The sequence below is a fragment of the Zingiber officinale genome, chromosome 10A (assembly GCF_018446385.1).
Source record: "Zingiber officinale cultivar Zhangliang chromosome 10A, Zo_v1.1, whole genome shotgun sequence".
NCBI classification, from domain to species: Eukaryota; Viridiplantae; Streptophyta; class Magnoliopsida; order Zingiberales; family Zingiberaceae; genus Zingiber; species Zingiber officinale.
The window spans coordinates 18690738-18715981 of record NC_056004.1 but is presented as its reverse complement, the minus strand read 5'-3'; the positions used below and the strand labels follow the sequence as shown (position 1 = coordinate 18715981).

Sequence of the window (25244 nt, the reverse complement as noted above, 5' to 3'; positions counted from 1 at the left end):
ATGCACGCATAGCTCACGTTCATTTCTACTATTCATTGTATTCCATTTCCTCTCGGCTACCTGTTTGACTTGTGTGTCAGAGTGCCTGCGCCGAAGAGCCTTCCCTATTTCGGTTGCTGACGTTTTTTTCCTCTACTTTATGTTTTTGACAAACAGGAGAACTCGGTGTCATTTTCTTCCAGCTCAGAGTCTTCTACGGTCAACATCTGAATTACCTGTCCAACGCACCATCTTTCTCGATTTCAAATAGGATCACTATGTTTACATGGAACAATGTTTGATCCTTCTAGGCTATGCACTTTTTAAATTTCTGGATAGCACTTAGATACATTCTCCTGGTGCTTCTAATACATAATACAACTCGCAGAGGTTCTGATTTGTTATACTCTTTTGCTAATCTATGATTATAATTTATTATGTAGTGTTGTTTATATGCCTTAAATCTGTAAGTACAGTATTTTCAGAAGCTTTCACTTTCAATGTCAAATGAGATCATTATAAGGCCCATTATTTACCCTAACACTAATTGTTGCACATTGTTTTTCTTTCAATTCTGGTAATACTCTGCTATCATGTATAAAGGTCTGGCAGAGAAGTGATCCTGTGGTAAGGGTAGGGCCCACTTTGTAGGAGGTCATCGTCACGTGGAGGGTCATAGTCAAAGTGGTCAACGTCCTGGGTACTCGTTCGATCGGGCGAACCACCTTCCTGGTCGGCATAAAGAGTAGCCGATCCGACACTTCGACAGCTCGGCCAAATACCGAGCTTCCGATGCTCAAAAAGCTCAAGCATGGAAGGACGAGGGTCGAGCGGCCGTCTCGCTCGGTTAAACGGTGGACGCAACCCCAACCAAGCAGGCAGAGCTCCCTCGCTCGACAGGACGGAGTGGGACAGCAGACCATTAGCCGAGCGGATGCTCGGCCCGACCACAATATTGCTCAGACAGTAGACTGGCTGGGCGGCTCAACCGCTCGGCCCAGCCATGGTATCACCCGGACGACAGACTGGCCGAGCGACTCTCCCGCTCTACCCAATAACGGATAAAAGGAGCAGTTGGGAATATCTTCCTAGGGACCATTGTCACCGACAGACGGCATGGTCAGATAGAGAATCGTACAGTGGAATCTTTCACTGTCACGGCAGGGATATGCTCGGGTTGTTAAGGTATGACGTCAGACATGCTTTTCTAACAAATCCTTTTTAGGTATGGTTTGAGAAACGTGCATGCCTTGGGAAGTGTGCGCGCGCCTCTCGGGAGCCCTATATAAGGACCCCTAGATTTCGACGGAGGTATGTTCACTCCTACTGTAGCTACAGTTATGTTGCTGCTCTTTTCTCTTCTCTACTTCATTTGCTTGCTGCCGGTGACTGACTTGAGCATCGGAGGGCCATCGCCGGGGAACCCCTCCCTGGCTCGGCACTAACGACTTGTGGTTGTAGGCTTAGCTGGTCGAAGGTCCATGTCATTTTCAGTCTACATCCAGTCAACGTGAGCACCCTCTCCCCAGCGTTCGTCGACTCGACTCTCGGACAGGATCAAATTTGGCGTCGTCTGTGGAAACTCACCTGCATCCGAGCCGAGAAGATGGAAGAAGCTAGACGACTTCATACTGTGACGCTCACTCAGGAGGAGCTCGACACGCTCATACAAGCATGAGTGGCAAAAATAGTCGAGCAGCAGCAGCAAAGAGCGTTGGCCGATCGGCTGGCGTAACAGGTGACATCAGCCTCGGGAGGCCGAGCGGTGCAGGAAGACCGACCTGAACAGCTGTCCATCTAGGGACAGAATAAAGGGCCGACCGGCACGCAAGGGGAGGTGCCACCCGCCCCGATACCATTCCACTAGGCTTTGTTCCAGACGCCCTCCGAGATCGCACAAGCAAACCAAGAGCGAGGTTCTTCGTCAGATGAAGCGCTCGTTCGGGACGCGAGGAAAGTCAAAGCCCCGAAAGCTGATTTGTCTCCCGAGCGGATCAATCGCCAATTCTTCGAGGCGATACTGTAAGATTCGCTACCGAGGCACTACGCTCCTCTGGCGATTAGAGAGTACAACGGATCAACCGACCCGGACGACCATCTTGGTAAGTTCGACAACGTCGCTACTCTTCATCAATACACAGATGGAGTCAAATGTCGAGTCTTCGTTACTACATTATTCGGCTCGACACAACGTTGGTTTCGGAGGTTGCTGGACGGGTAAATCCGGAGTTTTAAGGACTTCCGAACGGCTTTCCTCCACCACTTCGTGAGCAGCAGGCGTTATCAGAAGACAAGCATCAGTCTGTTCTCCATGAAGCAAGGACCAAGAGAGACTCTCCGAGCCTACATCCAACGCTTCAACCAGGTAGCGATGGATATTCCCTCGGTCTTATCTGAGACCATGATGAACGCGTTCATACAAGGGCTCGTGGACGGGGACTTCTTCCGATCGCTCGTCAGGAAGCTGCCCCGAGACTACGACCATATGTTGAAGAAGGCCAACGAATACATAAACGTGGAGGAAGCCCAGGCGGCCAGAAGGAAGGAAGCACCATCGGCGTCGGCCGAGCGAAGGCCGCCGACCAATCACCAGCCGCCAAGAGGGCCCCAAGCTGAAGGAGGACGACTACATCAGGAAGCAAGGCCACACGCTGTCCAGCATGTGGCCTCCGAGTGGCCAAAGCCAAAGGGAAAGGTATGAACTCTTATGTTCTGTGTTTTCCATCAGTCGGCAACCCACAACACCCGCGATTATTGCGGATTCCCCTCGGTCGCTCAAACGACCCCTAGAAGTTATCGCCGTCGATCATCTTCCCCCGACCGGCGACATAGCCGTCAGAGCACCGGACGGCGGGAGGAGACCAGGCGATCACCCGAGCGGCAGCACCATCGTCAGCCAAGGAGTGACAACCATCTCCGAGCCTCACACGAATGAGGCAGACCATTCGCTCGGAAGGAGGAGAACAGAAGCAATGCCGCCCGGGAGGAGAGCAACATCATAGCTGGTGGACTGACTAGCACAGACTCCAATCGAGCCTGAAAATCATATGCTCGGAGGCTGGAGATCCACGCCGTAGGCTGTAGTAAGGAGAGGGCGAGCGAACCCGAGATCAGCTTCGGTCCCAGGGATCTCGAGGGGATTGAAGTGTCGCACGAAGACACCCTCAATATCCGAGCGGTAATTGCCAACTATACTATTCATCGCATATTCATTGACACAGGGAGCTCGGTTAACATAATTTTCCAGAAGGCGTTTGATCAGCTCCAGATCGACCGTGCCAAGTTGCTGCCGATGACGACCCCTCTGTACAGGTTCACCGGTAATGAGGTTCAGCCGATCGACCAAATAAGGTTGGCCATATCACTTGGAAAGGAACCACTCTGGAGGACACGAACTACCAACTTCATCGTAGTAGACGCTTCCTCCACCTACAACGTCATTCTGGGTCGACCGACCCTCAATGAGTTTCAAGCGGTAGTGTCAACCTACTGCTAGAAGATCAAGTTCCCAGTCGAAAATCAAGTCGGGTAAGTCAAAGGGGATCAGCTGGCTGCTCGATGCTGCTATGTGGAGATGGTCAAGATAGAAGCCAAGTCTGCTCGGAAGACGCCCCGACTAGAGGTACACGCCATAACCGAAAAACCTCCTAGTCTGGTTTATGAGGAAAAGGAAGAAGTGCAAATACATCATGGCTGAGCAGAGGTGACGACCTTTATAGCGTCCGATCTGGGGGCCGAGCAAAAAGCTGAACTGATCAACTGCCTCCAGCAGAACCATGATGTTTTTGCATGGTCAACGCACGAGCTGCCCGGCATCTCTTTGAGCGTCATGCGACATGAACTCCACGTCCGACCGGACGCTAGGCCGGTAAAGCAGAGAAAAAGAGATTTCAGTGCTGAGCAGAACCTGATCATTCGGGCGGAAATCGAGAAGCTCCTGGAGGCCGGCTATATACGGGAGGTTCAGTTCCCGAGCTGGCTTGTGAATGTGGTGCTCGTCTCGAAGCCAGGCAACAGATGGCGGGTCTGCATTGACTTCCGGGACTTGAACAAAGCGTGCCCAAAAGACTTCTATCCCTTGCCCCGGATCGATCAGATGGTAGACTCCACTACCGGGCGCGAGCTGATATGCATGCTAGACGCGTATCAGGGGTACCACCAAGTACCGCTCGCCAAGGAGGATCAGGAGAAGGTTAGCTTTATCACGGCTGATGGAACCTACTGTTACAACGTGATGCCGTTTGAACTGAAGAACGTCGGAGCCACCTACTAACTGCTGATGAACAAGGTGTTCCGGCGACATATCGACCGTAATATGGAGGTATACATCGATGACATACTAATCAAATCCCTTCGAGCGGCTGACCTCTGTGCAGATATCATGGAGACCTGCCAGACACTTAGGACGTACGGAATCAAGCTAAATCTGAACAAGTGTCTGTTCAGCACAAGGAGCGGGCGTTTCTTGGGCTACATAGTCACCAAGCGGGGCATTGAGGCGAACCCTAGCAAAGTGAAGGCACTGCAAAATATGCCGCCTCCAAGAAATTTAAAGGAAGCTCAGCATCTCACCGGTCGGATAACAACATTATCTCGATTCATCTCCAAGTCATCCGACTAGAGCCTACCCTTCTTCAAGATATTGCGTCGAGCCATCAAATTTCAGTGGGACGAAGAGTGCGACCGAGCCTTCGAGGAACTCAAGGCGTATTTGAACTCGCTGCTTGTACTGGCTAAGGCAATTACCGGTGAGCCGCTCCGAATCTATCTGTCCTCGACCGAGCATGTTGTCGGCTCGGCGTTGGTTCGGCAGAATGACAAAGAACAACCAGTGTATTTCCTGAGCCATATTTTAAAAGATGTTGAATCCCGCTACACTGGTATTGAGAAACTTGCCTTTGTATTATTTCTGGCCGCTCGGAGGCTCCGCCCATATTTCCTCGCACATACAATCATCGTGATGACCAACAACCCTCTGGAGAGAGTCCTCCTCAATCCAGAGGCGTCAGGACGGCTGATTAAGTGGACAACAGAATTCAGTGAATTTGACATCCAGTATCATCCCCGAATGGTCATTAAGGCGCAATCCTTGGCGGACTTCGTCACTGAAGTACAGAATCCCGAGTCAAAAGACACTTGGAGGATATATGTGGATGGATCATCCACTCGGCAAGGAAGCGGGATTGGTATACTACTGATCTCCCCCCCAGGAAGAGCGGATGCATCTGTCCGTTCGACTGGATTATCGGGCGACCAACAACGAGGCCGAATACAAAGCACTCATAGCAGGCCTGCAGGCCGCCCAGCACGTTGGAGCCTTCAAGGTTTTAATTCACTCGGATTCTTAATTAGCCGCTCAATAGCTTATCGGGACATTCGAGATAAGTAATACTCGGCTCAAGCTCTACGCGAAGGCCTTCGAAAAGCTGAAGGCCAATTTCTGAGAGTCATCATACAAAAGATTCCCCGGGCGGAGAACCAAGCGACGGACGAGCTGGCCAAACTAGCTAGTGTTGGTGCGGGAAGCATCCGACGATCGAACCTAAGTTTTGATAATAGCAAAGGATTCAAAGTTAAGGTGCTTTGTTGTCTGACAGCTTTTACTGAGTGTTTCAGGAAAGTCCTAACTGCAGTTAGGCAAGGCAAAACCCTAGGGGGTGGTAACCCTAGGTCACAGGGGGTGGTAACCCTATGAGGAAAGTCTTGGCAGGTCGATGGCTTCAGGCAAAAGTCCTAGGGGGTGGTAACCCTAGGTGAAAAGTCCTGGTGTCGCGAACCAGGTGAAAGTCTGAACTGGCCGGTGAAGCGGATGTTCAGCAGAAAGTCCGGAAGCATCGAGTGCCGAGCAAAAGTCCAGTCGATCTGGAGGATCGTACTGGCAACAGGTAAATCTCCTGAGTGGAGTAGGTGAGGACGCGTTCCCCGTAGAGGGAACAGTAGGCGTTCCCGAAGTCAGACTCGGACAGTCCGGAGACTGTCTACACTTTATTTATCATGTGTACTGTGCTAACTTTGTTTTGCAGGGTATGTGTTTTGGACTAACACATTTTTCAGGAACAAAGGAGCAAGTTACAACTCGGATGAACAGTGTCCGAGGCGCCTCCATGGAGCTTGGAGGCGCCTCGGGTGCGAGCCAGGAAAAGGCCAGCGCAGCAGACTGGAGGCGCCTTGAATGGAGCTCAAGGCGCCTTGGACCGGAGGTTGAAGGCGCCTTGGATAGGCTGAAGGCGCCTTGAACCAGATAGAGTTCGACCAGGTCAGTGCTGATCCACGCGGGTGACTCGGCTCGTTCAAGGCGCCTTGATGAACAGTATAAGGCGCCTTGAACCCTCTTTATAAGGGGTCTCGACCAGCAGCTCTCAATAACTTCTTCCAAGCGATCTTTCTGCTACAAGCTGCTCACGAGACGATCCCGAAGTGCTGCTACGAGACACCGACGACCCGGAGCTCCGAAATCTTCAGATTACGATATTGTCGTCGGTATAACTGTACTTTTTTCATTATACTTAACTGTAATACTTGTACTCTTGTCGAGCTTATAGTTGTTGCCCACGGAAAGCGATCAAGGATCGCGGGCCTTCGAGTAGGAGTCGTCACAGGCTCCGAACGAAGTAAATTCCCTTGTCTTTCTGTGTGTTTGTTTCTTTCCGCTGCGTTAATTACTCTACGAACATTTTACGATTCCAATAATCGAACAAATAGCCGCGAGCGCTATTCACCCCCCCTCTAGCGCGTCTCGATCCATCAATTGGTATCAGAGCGGGGTCGTTTTGAATTGGTGCAACCACCTTTCAAAATAAATTTTTCGCAGTTTTTTTCCGTTTTCGGAGTCGAATTAGAATTTAGCCTTATAGCTATATTCTAATTTCTGTTTCCCTCGAATCGACTTTTGCTCGAAGTAGGTGCAACACCACTTGAGCTCGTTTTTATTATTCTTTATTCCAGCACTACTAATCCAAGACTTAGTCTTGGAACATATTCTGTTGTTTTCTTTTGTTACATATTATAAATGGCCCAACAAGAGGGTTTCAGCACTGTACGCCCCCCGCTATTCTCCGGAGAGGATTTTGGCTACTGGAAGGGAAGAATGGAAACGTATCTAAAGATACAATTCGAAACGTGGATGATCATAAAGACGGGACTGAAACTGCCAATCGATGACGACGGCAAAACAACACCCTGCGAGAAGTGGGACGCTTCTTTAATAAAAAAGGTTGAAGCCGACGCCAAAGCTACCTGCACCCTCCAGTGTGGTCTTACCAAAGAAGAACTCAACAGAGTTGGCCCGTTCTCTTCTGCAAAGGAGCTCTGGGAAAAGCTAATCGAACTCCACGAAGGCACTGACGACACCAAGGTAAGTAAAAGAGATCTTTTACTTAATAAATTATATAATCTAAAAATGCAGGAAGGCGAAACGGCGAGTTCTCTTCACGCGAGAATACAAGACATCCTTAACTCTCTTCACGGAATTGGCCAGAAGATAGAAAATCGGGACGTAATAAGGTATGCCCTAAACTCTTTCAAGGAATACATTGTGGGCATCAATGGTAGATGCCTACAAAGTTTCCAAGGATTTATCTTCTTTAAAACTAGATGAACTTTTTAGTGAATTTGAACTTCATGAGCAGACTAATGCACAGCCAACCGAGAAAGGTATTGCGTTGGTTGCAGGTACAAGCCGAACCCGGGAACCGAGACCACGACGGAGAACCGAACCAGCATCAGAAGCTGAACCAGACTCTGATGATGAAGAAGGTGACATTACAACCGAGCTGGTAAATCTCGTGAAGAAGCTCTACAAGACGAAAGGATTCGACAAAAGAGATCTAAAGAAGGCAGTGAAATCAAAGGAAGGCCCACAAAATACAAAGATGAAGTTTGAAGTTACATGCTACGGGTGTAACCAAAAAGGGCACATCAAAACCAACTGCCCTAACCTGAAGGAGATCAAAAAGAAAAGAAGGAAAAAGGTCCTTAAGGCAACATGGGACGAATCTTCATCAGAGGACGACGACGACGAGCTCGAACAAACGAGTCTACTCGCATTAATGGCCCGGGACCAAGTCGTCGAATACGGATGCGAGAGCGAGTCTGAGGCAGAGTCCGAGCAAAGCCACGGATCCGTATCCGTTTCCGAAGGACCAGACCCCGCTGTAAGTATCTCCCGGTTGAACATTTTAGTTAGCTATTTATTGCGCAAATTAGCTAAGTCAAACCTGAAAGTTAAGTCACTTCTAAAGGAAGTAAGTGTCCTTAAAGAAGTGGCTAACACCAAACCCATACCTGACCAGAGTCAGACTGAATTTCCGACTCAAGTTCAAAAACTTGAGGAAGAAAATTCAAGTTTAACAAATAAGGTTAAAGATTTAGAAAATACCTTAGAACGGTTTACTTTGGGCTCCAAGAATTTGGACTTGATTCTTGGGACACAAAGAGCCGTCTACAACAGAACTGGGTTGGGATACAAAAGTAAATATAGATCTTATTTATCACTAAATAAACAAACAAAGTATTAAATCAGTCCAAGCATGGGTCTCCAAGTCTAACTTGGTCAATCAAGTTGGACTTGGCCAATACTGGGTTCCGAAGGATCAAATATACTACCTCGAAAGACCATATCGAGACCATGATCCAGGGGGAGCAAAAAGAAAAACAATCCTAAAAATTTAAAATTCTAAATTCAAAATTTAAATTAAAAATTAAAAATTAAATTCGAAATTGAAATTAAAAATTAAAATTAAAATTCAAAATTCGAAATTGAAATTAAAAATTAAAGTTAAATTCAAAATTTGAAATTGAAATTAAAAATTAAAATTAAAATTAAAATTCAAAATTCGAAATTGAAATTAAAAATTAAAGTTAAATTCAAAATTCGAAATTGAAAGTCAAAATAAAATCATAAATTAAAACTCAAAATAAAGATGGAGGTTCCAGACTCGCTGTCACCCCCAACGAAACTACCCGGCAGGGTAATTAAACCTAATCTACCCGAAATGGGTAAAACAAGAGTAGATTACCCGGCAGGGTAATTAAGGTTAGATTAAAACGGACTAAGGTTAACTTGAACCACAGTACTGGTGAAGTTTTTGGATGATAGTACGTTAGGGAAGCTTGGGCATCGCATGTCTAGGAAGATATGGCTTCGACCTGGTGCATTTGGCCAAGTGGAACTGACCGAAGCTACCCTTAAATGGATCCTGACGAGTTAGACCAAGGATTGGTATTAAGTTCAATGGGTAGGACTATTTGGAAAACCTCAAAGGCATGGTTACTTTAATGAGCTCCTTGTGACTCACCATAGCCCAGAAGTTTATCCAAAGAATGCTTACTTGTTGAACCCAAAGCTAAACATGAATTTAACACAAAGTTAACCCAAACCTAAAAGTTGAATTATAAATCATCTCACATCAATCATAGGATTCCCTGATTAAAAATTTAGATCGGGTGAGATGACTAAGTAATAAAATTCATTTGAAAATTATTTATAAAATCCTTTCAAAATCGTTTCAAAATTATTTTAAAAACTTAAATTTCAAAATTATTTTAAAAACTTAAATTTCAAAATTATTTTAAAAAACTTAAATTTTAAAATTATTTTTAAAAAAAAACTTAAATTTCAAAATTATTTTAAAAACTTAAATTTCAAAATTATTTTAAAAACTTAAATTTCAAAATTATTTTAACCTAAATTTCAAAATTATTTTAAAAAAAAACTAAAATTTTGAAATTATTTTAAAAACTTAAATTTCAAAATTATTTTTAAAAAACTTAAATTTCAAAATTATTTTAAAAAAACTTAAATTTCAAAATTATTTTAAAAAACTTAAATTTCAAAATTATTTTAAAAACTTAAATTTCAAAATTATTTTAAAAAACTTAAATTTCAAAATTATTTTAAAAAACTTAAATTTCAAAAATTATTTTAAAACTTAAATTTCAAAATTATTTTAAAACTTAAATTTCAAAATTATTTTAAAACTTAAATTTCAAAATTATTTTAAAAACTTAAATTTCAAAATTATTTTAAAAACTTAAATTTCAAAATTATTTTAAAAACTTAAATTTCAAAATTATTTTAAAAACTTAAATTTCAAAATTATTTAAAAAAAAAAAACTTAAATTTCAAAATTATTTTAAAAAACTTAAATTTCAAAATTATTTTAAAAACTTAAATTTCAAAATTATTTTAAAAAAACTTAAATTTCAAAATTATTTTAAAAAAAAACTTAAATTTCAAAATTATTTTAAAAAACTTAAATTTCAAAATTATTTTAAAAACTTAAATTTCAAAATTAATTTCAAAAACTTAAAGTTCAAAATTATTTTTAAAAACTTAAATTTCAAAATTATTTTAAAAATTCAATTTCAAAACTCCTTCAAAATTTATCTCTAACAAGTTTACTTCAATTTAACTATCGTGAAATCCATTAAAACAATTCAACCACTTCCTATGTAGGAATTGGATCAATGGATGTTGGATAGTGGCTGCTCCAGACACATGACTGGAGATAAATTGAAGTTTACTAAACTCACATACAAGAACTTAGGATCAGTTGCATTCGGTAACGAAGGTCAACTTAAGGTAATCGGAAGAGGTAATATCGAACTCAACTCCGATTTTATTATTCGAAAAGTCCTTTTAGTTGAAAATTTCAAGTTTAATTTACTAAGTATAAGTCAATTGTGTGATAGCGGATACTTAGTAACTTTTGACAAAACCAGGTGTTTAGTTAAAAACATTGAAAATCCTGAAATCTTACTTAAGGGACTTAGGATAAATAATATGTATTCAATTAATCTACCGACATCCTCAACAAAGTGTTTTCTAACACAAGAAGAGGAAACTGCTTTGTGGCACAGAAGATTGTGTCACACTCACACTAGACTCATTTCAAAAATGAGTCATAATGGTCTAGTTAAAGGTTTACCAAACCTAAAATTCATTGAAAATTCTATCCAATGCTTGTCAACAAGGAAAACAAACTAAGTCAACACACAAATCAACAAATCTTGAAAGAACCAGCTCCTTACTTGAGCTCCTTCACCTTGACTTATTTGATTCACATGGAGCTAAGTCACTAAGCAAGAACCAGTATTGCTTAGTAATAATTGATGACTACTCTAGATTTTCATGGGTAAAATTCCTAAAAACTAAAGATGAAACCTATGAAATATTTAGTAACTTTTGTAAATTAATAGAAAATGAAAAGATACTAAAATTAAAAGAATAAGAAGTGATCACGGAGGGGAATTTGAAAATCATAAATTTACCCAATTTTGTAAAATAAATGGATATCAACATGAATTTTCATGTCCTAGAACCCCCCAACAAAATGGTCTGGTGGAACGTAAAAATAGAACTCTACAAGAAGCCGCTAGAACCATGTTAAATGAATATAATTTAAATCACCAATTCTGGGCAGAAGCAATAAATACTGCAAATCATATTCAAAACCGAATTTTGATCAACAAATTTCACAAGAAAACCCCTTATGAACTATATTATCATAAAATTCCTAACTTAAATTATTTAAAAGTATTTGGATGTAAAGTTCACATTTTAAATACTAAAGATTATTTAAGAAAGTTCACACCCAAATCTAACAAAGGAATATTTTTAGGATACTCCTCAAACAGTCGAGCCTATAGAGTCTACAATCAAAACACCCTAAAAGTTGAATAAACAACTAATATAATATTTGATGAAGAAAATAATCTACCAAATATAAATGAGAATGTTGATATTGATCCAAGAAATATAGAAGATGATTAAATTCAACCAAATCTTAATAAACCAGAGGAACCAGCCCCTGACCCACTTATAAGACCAACTAGGGCCAGCACCTCTCACCCATCTGATCAAATTTTGGGTGATCCAAATCTAGGAGTCAGAACTAGATCCTCCTATAGAATCCACAGTCAGATTGCCCTAATTTCTAAAATCGAACCAAAAACAATAGAAGAAGCACTACCTGACCCGGACTGGATCATAGCTATGCAGGAAGAGTTAGCCCAATTTGAGAGAAATCAAGTCTGAGAACTTGTATCTAAACCCTCAAATAAATCAATAATCGATACAAAATGGGTATTTAGAAACAAGCTAGATGATCAAGGCGAAATAATTAGAAATAAGGCTAGGCTTGTAGCTAAAGGATTTAGCCAAGTTGAAGGTTTGGACTATGATGAAACCTATGCCCCAGTAGCTAGGCTCGAATCCATTAGAATGTTGTTAGCCTATGCAGCAAACAAAGGATTTAAACTATACCAAATGGATGTCAAGTCAGCATTCTTAAATGGATTTATTAAGGAGGAAGTATATGTAAGCCAACCCCCAGGATTTGAGGACTTAGGATATCCTAATCATGTATTTAAGTTAAAAAAGGCCTTGTACGGACTTAAACAAGCCCCTAGGGCATGGTATGAACGATTATCAAATCACTTAATATCCAAAGGTTTCAACCAAGGTCAAATAGATCCAACTCTATTTGTAAAAACTGTAGAAAAAGACATCTTCATAGCTCAAATCTATGTTGATGATATAATTTTGGATCAAATAACTCTAAATTTTTAAAAGAATTTATTAGATTAATGGAAAATGAATTTGAAATGAGTATGGTTGGTGAACTTAATTTTTTCTTAGGCTTACAAATAAAACAAACTAAAGATGGTATATACATTTATCAAACTAAATATGCAAAGAAATTAATTAAAAAATTCTGCATGGAAAATTCAAAAATAATAAATACTCCAATGGCCACCAACATTAACATAGACTCTGACCCTGAAGGAAAACCAGTAGATCCAAAGTACTATAGGAGTGCCATAGGAAGCTTGCTTTACCTAACTGCAAGCCGACCCGACATATTATTTGCGGTTGGTATGTGCGCAAGATACCAATCTTGTGCAAAAGAGTCACATTTAACCTATGTTAAAAGAATACTTAGGTACATTAAAGGTACTCTAAATATAGGACTCTGGTACTCTAGAACTTGCACCTTTGACCTTCTTGGCTATTCTGACTCGGATTACGCCGGATGCAAGTTAGATAGAAAAAGCACAAGTGGTAGTTGTCAATTTCTAGGACAATGCCTAGTAAGTTGGTCAAGTAGAAAGCAACATTGTGTTGCTTTATCTACCACTGAAGCTAAATATATAGCCTTAGGTGAATGCACATCTCAATTGCTTTGGATGATGCACACTCTTAAAGACTATCAACTGAACTATCATAACACAAAAATCTCAATTGATAATATAAGTTCCATAAATTTAACAAAAAACCCAATTCATCACTCAAGGACTAAACATATAGAAGTGAAGCACCATTTTGTAAGAGATCATGTAGCTAAGGGTGATATTATACTCAACTATGTTGAGTCAAAATCAAATCTAGCTGACATCTTTACAAAACCCTTACCTGAACTTGAGTTCAGCTCACTTAGAAGACAAATAGGAATGTGTTGGGTAGAATAGACAATGTTTTTTTTAATTGGGTTTATCATTTGCTTTTAAAATTCTAGGAAAATACTTATTTCAAAATTCCAATTTCTTAGAATTTTCAAAAATTCGGATTACGCCTAGGTTTTCCCCTAGATATCATGTACCCCTAGATTAAAGCCAGAGCATCTCACAATCACCTAGGTATACCTTGCGTGTGTTTGACAAACTTAGAATGGCGTGAGATGCATAGGGTACAGCCTAGACTCAGGAATGCTTATATTTGTGCATCGATATGAGTCTGGGCGTTAAACACATCATAAATAATAATCAAGTCAAGTCTTCCAGCTCTAGCCAACTCTAACTGGACCAAATGGACTTAATTTGACTAACCATGTGAAAGCTACTGCCCTCTAGGCAATCAGCAAGTAGCTAAAGGTTAGACAATTGGGAAAAGTGTGTTTCAATTTTTTTAAGCATGATTGTACTTTAAGGTTCTAATCAAATTACCTTACCTGATTATTTTAAGGCTCTGATACTTAATCAAATTAAACTCAATAATTTAATTTGACTCATGCTTGGACTAGAAAACAAACTACTGCTACTCCCTCTGTCCTAAAACTAAATATTTTTCTTTAATATCAAAGTTTCTTCAAAATGAGTATTCAAAACTTAATTACAGTTTTTCAAAAAACTTGTCCATGCAATTGAGTATTCAAATCTAGTCATCTTTTTATAACGTTTTAAAGTTATTTTTTTTAAGTGACCTCATATTTTATAACTTCTAAGCAAATCCTTTTATTGAAAATTCAAATACTCATATTTTCAAACTTAGTTAATTTTAAGACTATTTTAACTAGACTTAGTTAGATTGTACTCTAAACTTAGCTATTTGGCAAAATATTTTCTCAATACAAATCATTTCGAAGCTGAATATATAGCTAAGTATTTTCAAATTTGGCAAATTCCGAAATTCAAAAAGCTAAGTCGTTTTTGCTAAGAAGAAAATTTATCTTTTTCCCTTTTTGAAAATTTACAAATCTACTTTCAAACTGGTTTATTTTTGATATATGGCAAAGGGGGAGAGTAGGTAAATTAAAGTTAAAGGAAAATTCAAAGCAGAGAGTAGGCAAATTAAAGTTAAATTCAAAGTATTTAATAAAAGGAGGGCTTTTATTAAGGGGGAGTCTAATATTACAAAGTACAAAGTTTCCAGCTTAACTGTTGTTGCATTTGAAGTTTATTTACTTGAGCTGGGTTAACTTTATGCAGTTATTACATATGTTGTTTTTTTCTTAACTTTGAATTACGTGTTGCCATAATCAAAAAGGGGGAGATTGTTGGTGCGGGAAGCATCCGACGATCGAACCTAAGTTTTGATAATGGCAAAGGATTCAAAGTTAAGGTGCTTTGTTGTCTGACAGCTTTTACTGAGTGTTTCAGGAAAGTCCTAACTGCAGTTAGGCAAGGCAAAACCCTAGGGGGTGGTAACCCTAGGTCACAGGGGGTGGTAACCCTATGAGGAAAGTCTTGGCAGGTCGATGGCTTCAGGCAAAAGTCCTAGGGGTGGTAACCCTAGGGTGAAAAGTCCCGTGTCGCGAACTGTGAAAGTCCGAATCGGTGGGCGGATGTTCACAGAAAGTCCGAAGCATCGAGTGTCGAGCAAAAGTCCAGTCGATCGTGATGACATCAAGTAAATCTCCGAGTGGAGTAGGTGAGGACGTTCCCGTAGAGAACAGGAGGCGTCGAATCGACCTAGGGTTTCCAGAAACCCGAAGTCTGACAGTCCGGAGACTGTCTACACTTTATTTATCATGTGTACTGTGCTAACTTTGTTTTGCAGGGTATGTGTTTTGGACTAACACATTTTTCAGGAACAAAGGAGCAAGTTACAACTCGGATGAACAGTGTCCGAGGCGCCTCCATGGAGCTTGGAGGCGCCTCGGGCACAAGCCGACGTCAGCTGTCCAGAGGAGCTCAAGGCGCCTTCATGAGGACTGCATGGATAGGCTGAAGGCGCCTTGAACCAGATAGAGTTCGACCAGGTCAGTGCTGATCCACGCGGGTGACTCGGCTCGTTCAAGGCGCCTTGATGAACAGTATAAGGCGCCTTGAACCCTCTTTATAAGGGGTCTCGACCAGCAGCTCTCAATAACTTCTTCCAAGCGATCTTTCTGCTACAAGCTGCTCACGAGACGATCCCGAAGTGCTGCTACGAGACACCGACGACCCGGAGCTCCGAAATCTTCAGATTACGATATTGTCGTCGGTATAACTGTACTTTTTTCATTATACTTAACTGTAATACTTGTACTCTTGTCGAGCTTATAGTTGTTGCCCACGGAAAGCGATCAAGGATCGCGGGCCTTCGAGTAGGAGTCGTCACAGGCTCCGAACGAAGTAAATTCCCTTGTCTTTCTGTGTGTTTGTTTCTTTCCGCTGCGTTAATTACTCTACGAACATTTTACGATTTCGATAATCGAACAAATAGCCGCGAGCGCTATTCACCCCCCCTCTAGCGCGTCTCGATCCATCAGCTAGCTCGCTATCACCCATTGTTATCACACAGCCGATCGAGCGGGTAACTTTGGTGGCGCATATCGATCGGATGGAGGGACTCACTTTCCCAGGCGATTGGAGGACGACATTGATAGAGTTTTTGCGATCAGGAGCTACACCGTCCAATCGGGAGGAGGCCCGACTACTCAGTAAAAGGGTCGGTCAGTTCACACTGGTCGGGGACCAGCTCTATAAGAAGGTCTTTTCTAGGCCACTGCTTAAGTGCGTTGGATCGGAAGATGCCGACTACATACTATAAGAAGTACACCAAGGCTCCTGTGGAGGACATCCGGGCGGCCGATCATTGGCGAGGAAGATCTTGCTGGCTGGATATTTCTTGCCGACCTTACAAGCAGACGTCGCTCAGAATGTGGCCACCTGCTTGTCCTGTCAAAAGTACCATAACCTTTCGCACCGACCTACTGAAGAAATGAAGGCTTCCACGGTATCATACCCGTTTGACCAATGGGGTATGAACATCGTGGGGTCCTTCCCCATGGCGATAGGTCAACAAAAGTTCTTGCTTGTCGCAGTGGATTATTTCTCCAAATAGGTCAAAGCAGAGCCGCTGGTGAGAATAACCGAGCAGATGGTCCAGAAGTTTATTTGGCAGCACAGCATCTGTCAGTTCGAGATTCCATGTCGACTCGTCTCAGACAATGGTAGGCAGTTCGCCAGGCAAAAACTCAAAGAATGGTATGAGGGGTATGACATTCAGCAGGCCTTTACCTCCGTAGCATACCCTCAGAGCAACGGACATACCGAAGTCGCCAATCGGGAGATCTTGCATGCGGATCTTGCGGGTTCAGCTTGACCACGTCGGAGGAAGCTGGGTGGACGAGCTCCTCGGCGTGCTATGGGCAATCCACACAACCCCTAAGGAAGGTACGGGAGTAACCCCATTCCACTTGGTGTATGGAGGCGAAGCGTTCGTCCCCGTCGAGATCGGAGTCGAGTCCGACCGGATACAGAACTACAGCGAGGACAACACCGAGCGGAGGCTATTGGAACTGGACCTGGTGGATGAGGTGCACGCTAAGGTCGTCGTTCGGCTGATGACCTACAAGCAATGAATGCGGTAAAACTACAATAGGAGGGTGATTCTGAGGTCGTTCTAGGTCGAGGACCTCGTATGGAAGAAGGTGAAGCCGATCAGTGATGTCACCAAACTAGAGGCTCCCTGGGCCGGACCCTTCAAGTTCGTGGAAAAGCTCCGCTCAGGCCCCTACTACCTAGAGGACGAGGACAAACGGCGACTAGAACGTCCGTTGAGCGCGAACCATCTCTAGCCGTATCGAGCTGGATGATAGGTGCGCTGATGTAGTTAATGTAATGTATTTTCCATTTTCCTGCACCCTTTGACTACAGGATTGAAATCAAAAGCGAAAGGTTTGCAAAATTATCGCCGAACGGCGAGTCTTCATCAAACCGTCGAGTGACGACGTTAAGCCCAAGTCTCCACTGACGGTCGAGCGGCGACCTTAAACTCCTGCCTTAGAAGATCGTTGAGCGGCAATGTTAAACCCAGGTCTCCACCGACGGTCGAGCGGCGACCTTAAACTCCTGCCTTAGAAGACCGTCAAGCGGTGACGTTAAACCCAGGTCTCCACCGACGGTCGAGCGGCGACCTTAAACTCCTGCCTTAGAAGATCGTCGAGCGGCGACGTTAAACCCAGGTCTCCATTGACGGTCGAGCGACGACCTTAAACTCCTGCCTTAAAAGACCGTCGAGCGGCGAAGTTAAATCAAGGTCTTTACAGATGGTCGAGCGGCGACCTTAAACTCCTGCTTTAGAAGACTGTCGAGCGACGACGTTAAACCCATGTCTCCACCGATGGTTGAGCGGTGATCTTAAACTCCTGTCTTAGAAGACCGTCGAGCGGCGACGTTAAACCCAGGTCTCCACCGACGGTCGAGTGAGGACCTTAAACTCCTGCCTTAGAAGACCGTCGAGCGGCGACGTTAAACCTAGGTCTCCACCGACAGTCGAGCGACGACCTTAAACTCCTGCCTTAGAAGACTGTCGAGCGGCGACGTTAAACTCAGATCTCCACCGATGGTCGAGCGGCGACCTTAAACTCCCACCTTAGAAGACCGTCGAGCGGCGATGTTAAACCTAGGTCTCCACCGACGGTCGAGCGACGACCTTAAACTCCTGCCTTAGAAGACCGTCGAGCGGCGACGTTAAACTCAGGTCTTCACCGATGGTCGAGCGACGACCTTAAACTCCCACCTTAGAAGACCGTCGAGCGGCGACGTTAAACCCAGGTCTCCACTGACGGTCGAGCGGCGACCTTAAACTCCTGCCTTAGAAGACCGTTGAGCGGCGACGTTAAACCCAGGTCTCCACCGATGGTCGAGCGGCGACCTTAAACTCCTGCTCTAGAAGACCGTCGAGCGACGACGCAAAAGCCCAGAGTCGAGCGACGACTATAAACCCCAGAGGTATAACCCTAATGAGTTCAATAATGGATATATATCGCCCGTCCAGGATTGAAAGGCCAAAACCTTAATAAGACAAGTAAATATGTGAAGAACCGCCAAACAACTTCATTGATAATGAACAAAAAGCTGTCGAACGACAGTCAAACATGCAACACTTTGTTATAGAATCCCTCCTCACTCGAGTTACAGAAGCCCTCCTCACTCGATGTAATCAAAAGCTTCGTCAGGAATAGAGTTGAGGAGCTGGACGCGGTCGACAGCGTCAGCAGGCAAGGGTTCAGGGAGATGGTCGTTCGCCTTCAGCTGGGTGATCGTTGCGTCGATGGCCAGCTCAAACGATCAGACGATCCGTGTGGACGCCTTCACAAGGAATTGGTTCGAGTGGAGGTATCCCTACTTCATGGCCGCGAAGCGGCTCGGCTCTGTGTCCTGGTAAGTCTTCAGGGTCGCGTGGGAGGTCTCCAGAGAATCCTCAAGGGCCTTCACTTGCCCTTGAAGAGCGGTCTCTCGAGCTGAGCGGCTCTCCCGCTCGGCAGTCAAAAGATTCTCCACCTTCTTGAGCTTCTCGGCTAAGTTCCGAGCTTCTTGGTTCTTCAGATCCAGGTCAGCTATAACTCCATTTTTTTTGGTGGTGGCCAGATCGATCTTTGGTCATAGGATTTCACCGGGGTCTCGAGCCGACCCATCATGATTGCCCGGTCAGAGGAAGTCTTCTGCTCAGCCTCTAGAAGCTTCTTGGTCTTGGCCAGATTGGCCTGCAGCTCGGCAATCGAAGGCCCTTGGGAGGAAGAAGCTCCACCAGAAATCTTGATCTTCTTAAGCTCCTCCTCCACCAGCGCCAGGCGGTTGCACACCGCCACACTCTCCACCCAGTACTGCATCCGAACAGAAGAATGTGTTGGTGTGGTTAGCACTAACGGTCTAACTCAGGTTTTGATAAATGACAAATTAGGTTAAGTTAGGTTTGTCGTTGTCTAACACTCTAATCGAGTGTGCAGGCAAAGTCCAGACAGGTCGACGGGCTGACCGGATGTCTGGCACGAAGCCCAGCTAGGTCGACGGGTCAACCGGATAGCTGGCACGAAGTCCAAATGGGTCGAAGGGCTGACCGGACATTTGACACGAAGTGCAGCTAGGTCAACGGGCTGACCGGATAGCTGGCACGAAGCCCAGACGGGTCGAAGGGCTGACCGGACGTCTGACAGGTAAGTAAAGGTAAGTCACTGGAGGGGAGTGACTATGAGGACGCGCTCCCAGGAAGGGAACTTAGGCGTCGATCCAACTTAGATTCATTTCGGAAATCTAAGTTGAGATCGTGACTAGATTCCGGTCTCGGAAAGACGGAATCTAAGTCATACTCTTTATGTTAAAATTATAAACTGTGCTAATACTTTGTTTTGCAGGATATACATTACCTCAGACTAACCTTGTCTTGTAGGAGAAGGAGTCTCTGGAGAAAGGTGGTCCGAGCACCCGGAGGGGATCCGGGCGCCCGGAGGTGCAGGCGCCACTACAACAAAAATGTTAAAAGACAACACCATAAAGACAACGGTTTTAGAAGGAACTGTTGTTAATTTGGTAAAAGACAACGATTTTTGACAAAACCGTTGTCTTTGAGCTCCTCCAAAAAATAAAAGACAACAGTTTTCCAAAAACCGTCGTCATTAAGCGACTTTTTGTAAAATCAACAATACCTTTTGCAACGATTTTCTAAAACTGTTGTCTTTAAGCGCTTTTTTAGGGGTCAAAGACAACAGTTTTAATAAACCGTTGTTTTTGACTTTATTTTTTCGCCGTTTTTCCCCTTCATCATTTTTGTTGTAACAATGTTTTGCTTCCCTCCCTCCGAAAATTTTTGGCACCCTATTTTCCCCCCTTAGCCTTCCCGAACCCTAAACCCCTCTCCTCATACGATATTTTCCTCCCTTAGCCTTCTTACCGAAACCTTAAGCATCAGCATCCAAGAGGGAGTCCAACTTTAGCGTAGATGGCTGAGGTTCCTTAAGCATCAACATCCAAGGGGTTAGGCTATGGGAGGGAGCAGCGGATCTGTGCCGACTGGCCCGGTGGTGGAGGATGAGTATGCCACTGTGAGGACGTCAGTGTGGTGGGATATCGAGAACTGCCAGGTTCGAAAGGCATGCGATCCGCACCTGATCGCCCAAAACATAAGCTCAGCGTTGGCGGAGATGGGGTACCGCGGCCCTGTCTCAATCTCTGCCTTCGGAGACACAAGCAACATAGCCCAGCCCAAGGTGCAAGCGCTGAACAGCACCGGCATCGCTCTTAACCACATCCCTGCCGGTAAAATTTCTTGATCTTTTAGTTTTTAGAGTACACCCTACTGTCCGTCCCCGTTTACCTATGTAAGAACCTACTTTGTTCCCGTTAGTTTTCATTCACTATGCTTTATGATAAGTCTTAAGTAAAATTGTTCCATAATCTTGTGGGTTTTCGTTATTGAGTTATCGTCCTTTTTGTTAATTACATGTCATATATGTTCTAACTTGCCAGATTATTCGGGTAGAAGTTGAATCTCTTCTAAAGTTTATTTGGCTAACGAGATGCCATATTTTTAAATGTTTCTATTTGGACTTAGGCGGGTTGAAATGTTCTTTTCGATGAATAGTCGCTCATGCTGTCATGATTCTTGGTCATTTGTTATATCTAATTTATAAACTTTAGCCTACCTAATCAATTACCAACTCCTACTCTGCTTTTGTTGCTGAGACCAACTCCAACCGGTGCCCTTTTACACCATTTTGGTGTAAAAGGGACACCAGGTCTCCTCCAATGGAGACCCCAAAACTTGCACCATTTTGGTGCAGGTGAACGTGCTGCACTGTTCACTTGCACCAATTTGGTACAAGTACGGATTTTTAAAATATATTATATTTTAATAAGCAAGTTATATTTAAAATATTTTTAGGTGTTATTAGTCTGGTGAAAATATTTTAAAAAAAAATTATCTAAATTGTTTATGATTGTGCATTATCTTTAAATATTAAATATTAATATGTTTATTAAATTATTTCTAACAAAATTACAAAAATACTAATTTTAATTTTCTTGTAACTAAAAATATAATATCATAAAAATTAATAGTAATTATTATCGTAATAAAAATATTTAACAAATTAATATATATGTTGAATAATAAATTATAAGATGAAAAAATAGAATATTCTAAAGAATATTCCTTTTAGTGTAGGAAATGGTGTCATGGAGTTGGAAAAAGTTTTGGTGCTCAAATGACATTAAATTAGTGTTGAAAGTGCACCAAAATAAGTTTTGTGGTTGGAGATGGTCTAATAATCACACTACCACTAATCTAGCGATCATCATTGTTCAAGTGACTTTTTATGTATTTTGCAATATATGCTATCAGCAGAGTTATGGAGGAAATATAGGATTACTTTATAACCTATGTCTATCTTAATCCAGAGTATACAAGTATTTAGGGCTTTTTGAATTTTCTCATTTGTTTTATTTCAAGATTTGTGTTTCTTTCTATAGTTAAAGTACTTACAGGGATGATTCAATATAGTTGCAGGTAATCAATTAGAAACTTAATGGCTATGTAAGAATAGATGGTTGTTATTCAGAAAACATATGCTGGACAAAGAGTAGGTGTATGAGATATTGTGGCTTATTAGAGAACTTGGAGAAGATTACTTTAAACATATTGTGGCTTGTTAGCAGGTGACATGTTGGTGGCAAATGGTAGTTGATAGACTGTTGTATTCATGATAGCTCTAAGAGGATGACCAGGATTTCCCCCCAACACAACAAGCCTTGCAAAGATTATCAACAATACAGATATGGTGCCAACTTTATGTTGTTTTTTGTATTTATTTTGCAGTTTACTGATGTTGGATACAAAGTACTTCTGAAAAGAATAGCCAGTAGCACTGAGAAAGATATTCTCCAAGGAATTACAGGTTCAGCTAGGCCTGGAGAACTCTTGGCCGTAATGGGGCCTTCAGCCAGTGGGAAAACTACTCTTCTCAGCCTCCTTGGTGGAAGAACTACTGCTAATATCGTTCAAGGATCTATCACATAATGATGAACCATATTCCAAGTCCCTAAAGGGCAGGTAAACACTTCTCTTCTTACAGTAAAAACACACTTGTTTTCATCAAATCAAGAATGTTATAGGATCAATCAATTTTCAGGATTGGGTTCGTCACCCAGGATGATGTTCTATTTGCACATCTCACCGTGAGAGAAACATTAACTTATGCCGCTTTGCTTAGACTTCCGAGGACAATGAGTAGACAGCAGAAGGAAGAAAGGGTCGTGAATGTTATCACTGAGCTGGGGCTTCAGAGGTAATCTTTGTCTTCCTAATTCTTTACATACTCAAGTTATTCTGAGATATGATTGATAGCAATGAGCAGGTGCCAAGATACCATCGTTGGTGGATCCTTCATTAGAGGAGTTTCAGGTGGCGAGAGGAAAAGAGTTTGCATTGGGAATGAGATCCTTGTTAATCCATCCTTGCTGTTCCTGGATGAGCCGACATCTGGTCTTGATTCGACAACAACACTTAGAGTTGTTCGAGTATTGACTGAGATAGATGAGGTAATTTTTGTAGTTTTGTTTGATCTCCCTTATCGACACTCGTTTCACCAATGCGTCTGAAGCCTGCCATGGACATGCTGCAGTCTGGCAAAACCGTCGTGACGACAATTCATCAACCATCCAGTAGACTCTTTCACAGATTTGACAAGCTGATTCTGCTTGGAAAGGGTAGTTTGTTCTACTTTGGGAGGGCATCAAAAGCCATGTCCTACTTCTCATCGACTGGATTCTCTCCTCTGATAGCGATGAACCCAGCAGAGTTTTTAGTAGATCTTGCAAATGGCAACACCAATGATGTCACAGTGCCAACAGGATTGGAGGACAAACTGCAATCTAAAGAATCAGGAAGGCACACAACAAGAGGCAAGCTATCTGCAGAAGATGTGCATGAGGTAGACACTTGATTTTGCATCCATAAGTAGAACCGATAAAGCTAATGAGGACTAACTACTGCATCAAATAATTAATGAAACAGTGTCTGGTGGCCGCTTATGAGACAATTTGCCGAGAAGAAGAAGAAGATTCTGACTCCGCTTCTGATAAACAGAGACTTGAAATCAATTGAGTTTTACAAATCAAGAATTTAAAATCATTGGGATAAGTGACAAGCCTTGCAAAGATGAAATGTGAGTCTTTCCGGGTTGTGTTGTTTTATTATTTGTCAGTATTTTGCAATCAATTGGTTTATAAGAATTTTGAATTTTTGAACCATATGTAATGAAGCATTGTTTTAAGAACTAGGAGAAGTTGTTTTTATATAAATGGAGGCACTAGTGGCGGGCATCTCCGGCATCCGAGAATTTTATTTCTTATGAGCTATCACTGAGAGATTTGGTGGAGACTCCAAGGATAGTGAAGAAGGTGGAGGAAGCTGCAGAGATGAGGCAGGAAGGGGCCAAGAATAAGGCAGAGAAGGCAACGGATAGCAGCAAAGGAGGCTTGTTCCTCAAAACCTCTGTGCCAGTTTTAGATGGAGGGAAGACGAAGAGCTCGAGGTCTAATTCTTTTGCAAAGGTGTCTCCAAAGCTAGAAGCAGAGAAGGGGCTGCAAGAGTTGCAAGATAGGGGAGGAAGCAGAATCAAAAGCAGTTCTGAAACAAGTAGCAGAAGCAGTAGCAGGTAAATTTCTTCAGACAAAAATCTCATGTGCGTGTGTTGTTCGAATGTATTATTTTGATGTTTCAGGAAGATGAGAGGCTACTGCTGTGGCTTCTTAACTACAAACAAGAGCAAGTCCAAGGAAACATCAAAGGAAGTCGATTAATGAATCCTCTGTTAGATTCAGGAGGTTTGCTAATAGTGTAGTTATCTCATCAAGGACACGAATGGTTAGATTCTGGAGAGCTTGAGAAGTTGGAAAAATGGCTGTGATGAGATATGTGATGAAGTAATCACAAGGAACTTATTTGTTCCTTAGTTGAAGATTATGATGGGACTTGTTCATTAGTTGTAAATGGAACTTATTTATTTATTTGTATGGAGATAAATTTTATTTAAACATGAGACATGTTTCTTCTTTTATGATTGTAATTCTTGTATAAGTAACATTCTGAATGACATGATGTGGGGAATATTCTTTTCTTTGTGATTATGATTCTTTATTATATATTTATATTGAAATATGATATATTGGTATTAAAAGATAATAATTTAAAAGACAACGGTTTAAAATCGTTATTGTTGTCTATCACCCTCAAAAGACAACGGTTAAAAAGCATTGTCGTAGCCCCAAAAACGATTGTAACGAGCAATGCTATTTAAAAATACTCTAAACAACAACGGTTTTAAACCGTTGTCTTTTCATTCAAAGACAACGGTTTAAAACCGTTGCAAAACTGTTGTCTTTTCATTCAAAGACAACGGTTTAAAACCGTTGTCGTAGCCCCCCACTTTTAACAACACTGCCAATTACAACGCTTTTAAGGGCCTACGACAATGGTCTTTAACCGTTGTCTTTTAATGTTTTTGTTATAGTGCGCCCGGAACAGGTCGGGGCGCCCGAAGGCAAGTTTTATCCCCTGACGCGACGTCGACACATGGAGCTCGCTGGTTGGGCTTGCTACGTCATGGTTGAGGCGCCCTGAAGGTTCCAATCGCCTCGAAGGTTCCAGGAGCCCCGAGCATCATATAAAAGAAGGGTCATGGGTGGAGCTTCTAAAACAACTCAGAATTGACAATCTGCTTCCTCGTGCTGTTGCGACGTTGTGATCTCCGACAAGCTTTCCTTTTCTATTCTAATTCTAC

The 25244-nt window shown here is 42.6% G+C and overlaps 1 pseudogene; it reads left to right on the top strand.

Moving 5' to 3' along the window:
- The first annotated feature begins 21882 nt into the window (after nt 1-21882).
- Nucleotides 21883-24498, top strand: LOC122026360 (annotated as a pseudogene).
- Nucleotides 24499-25244: the final 746 nt, after the last annotated feature.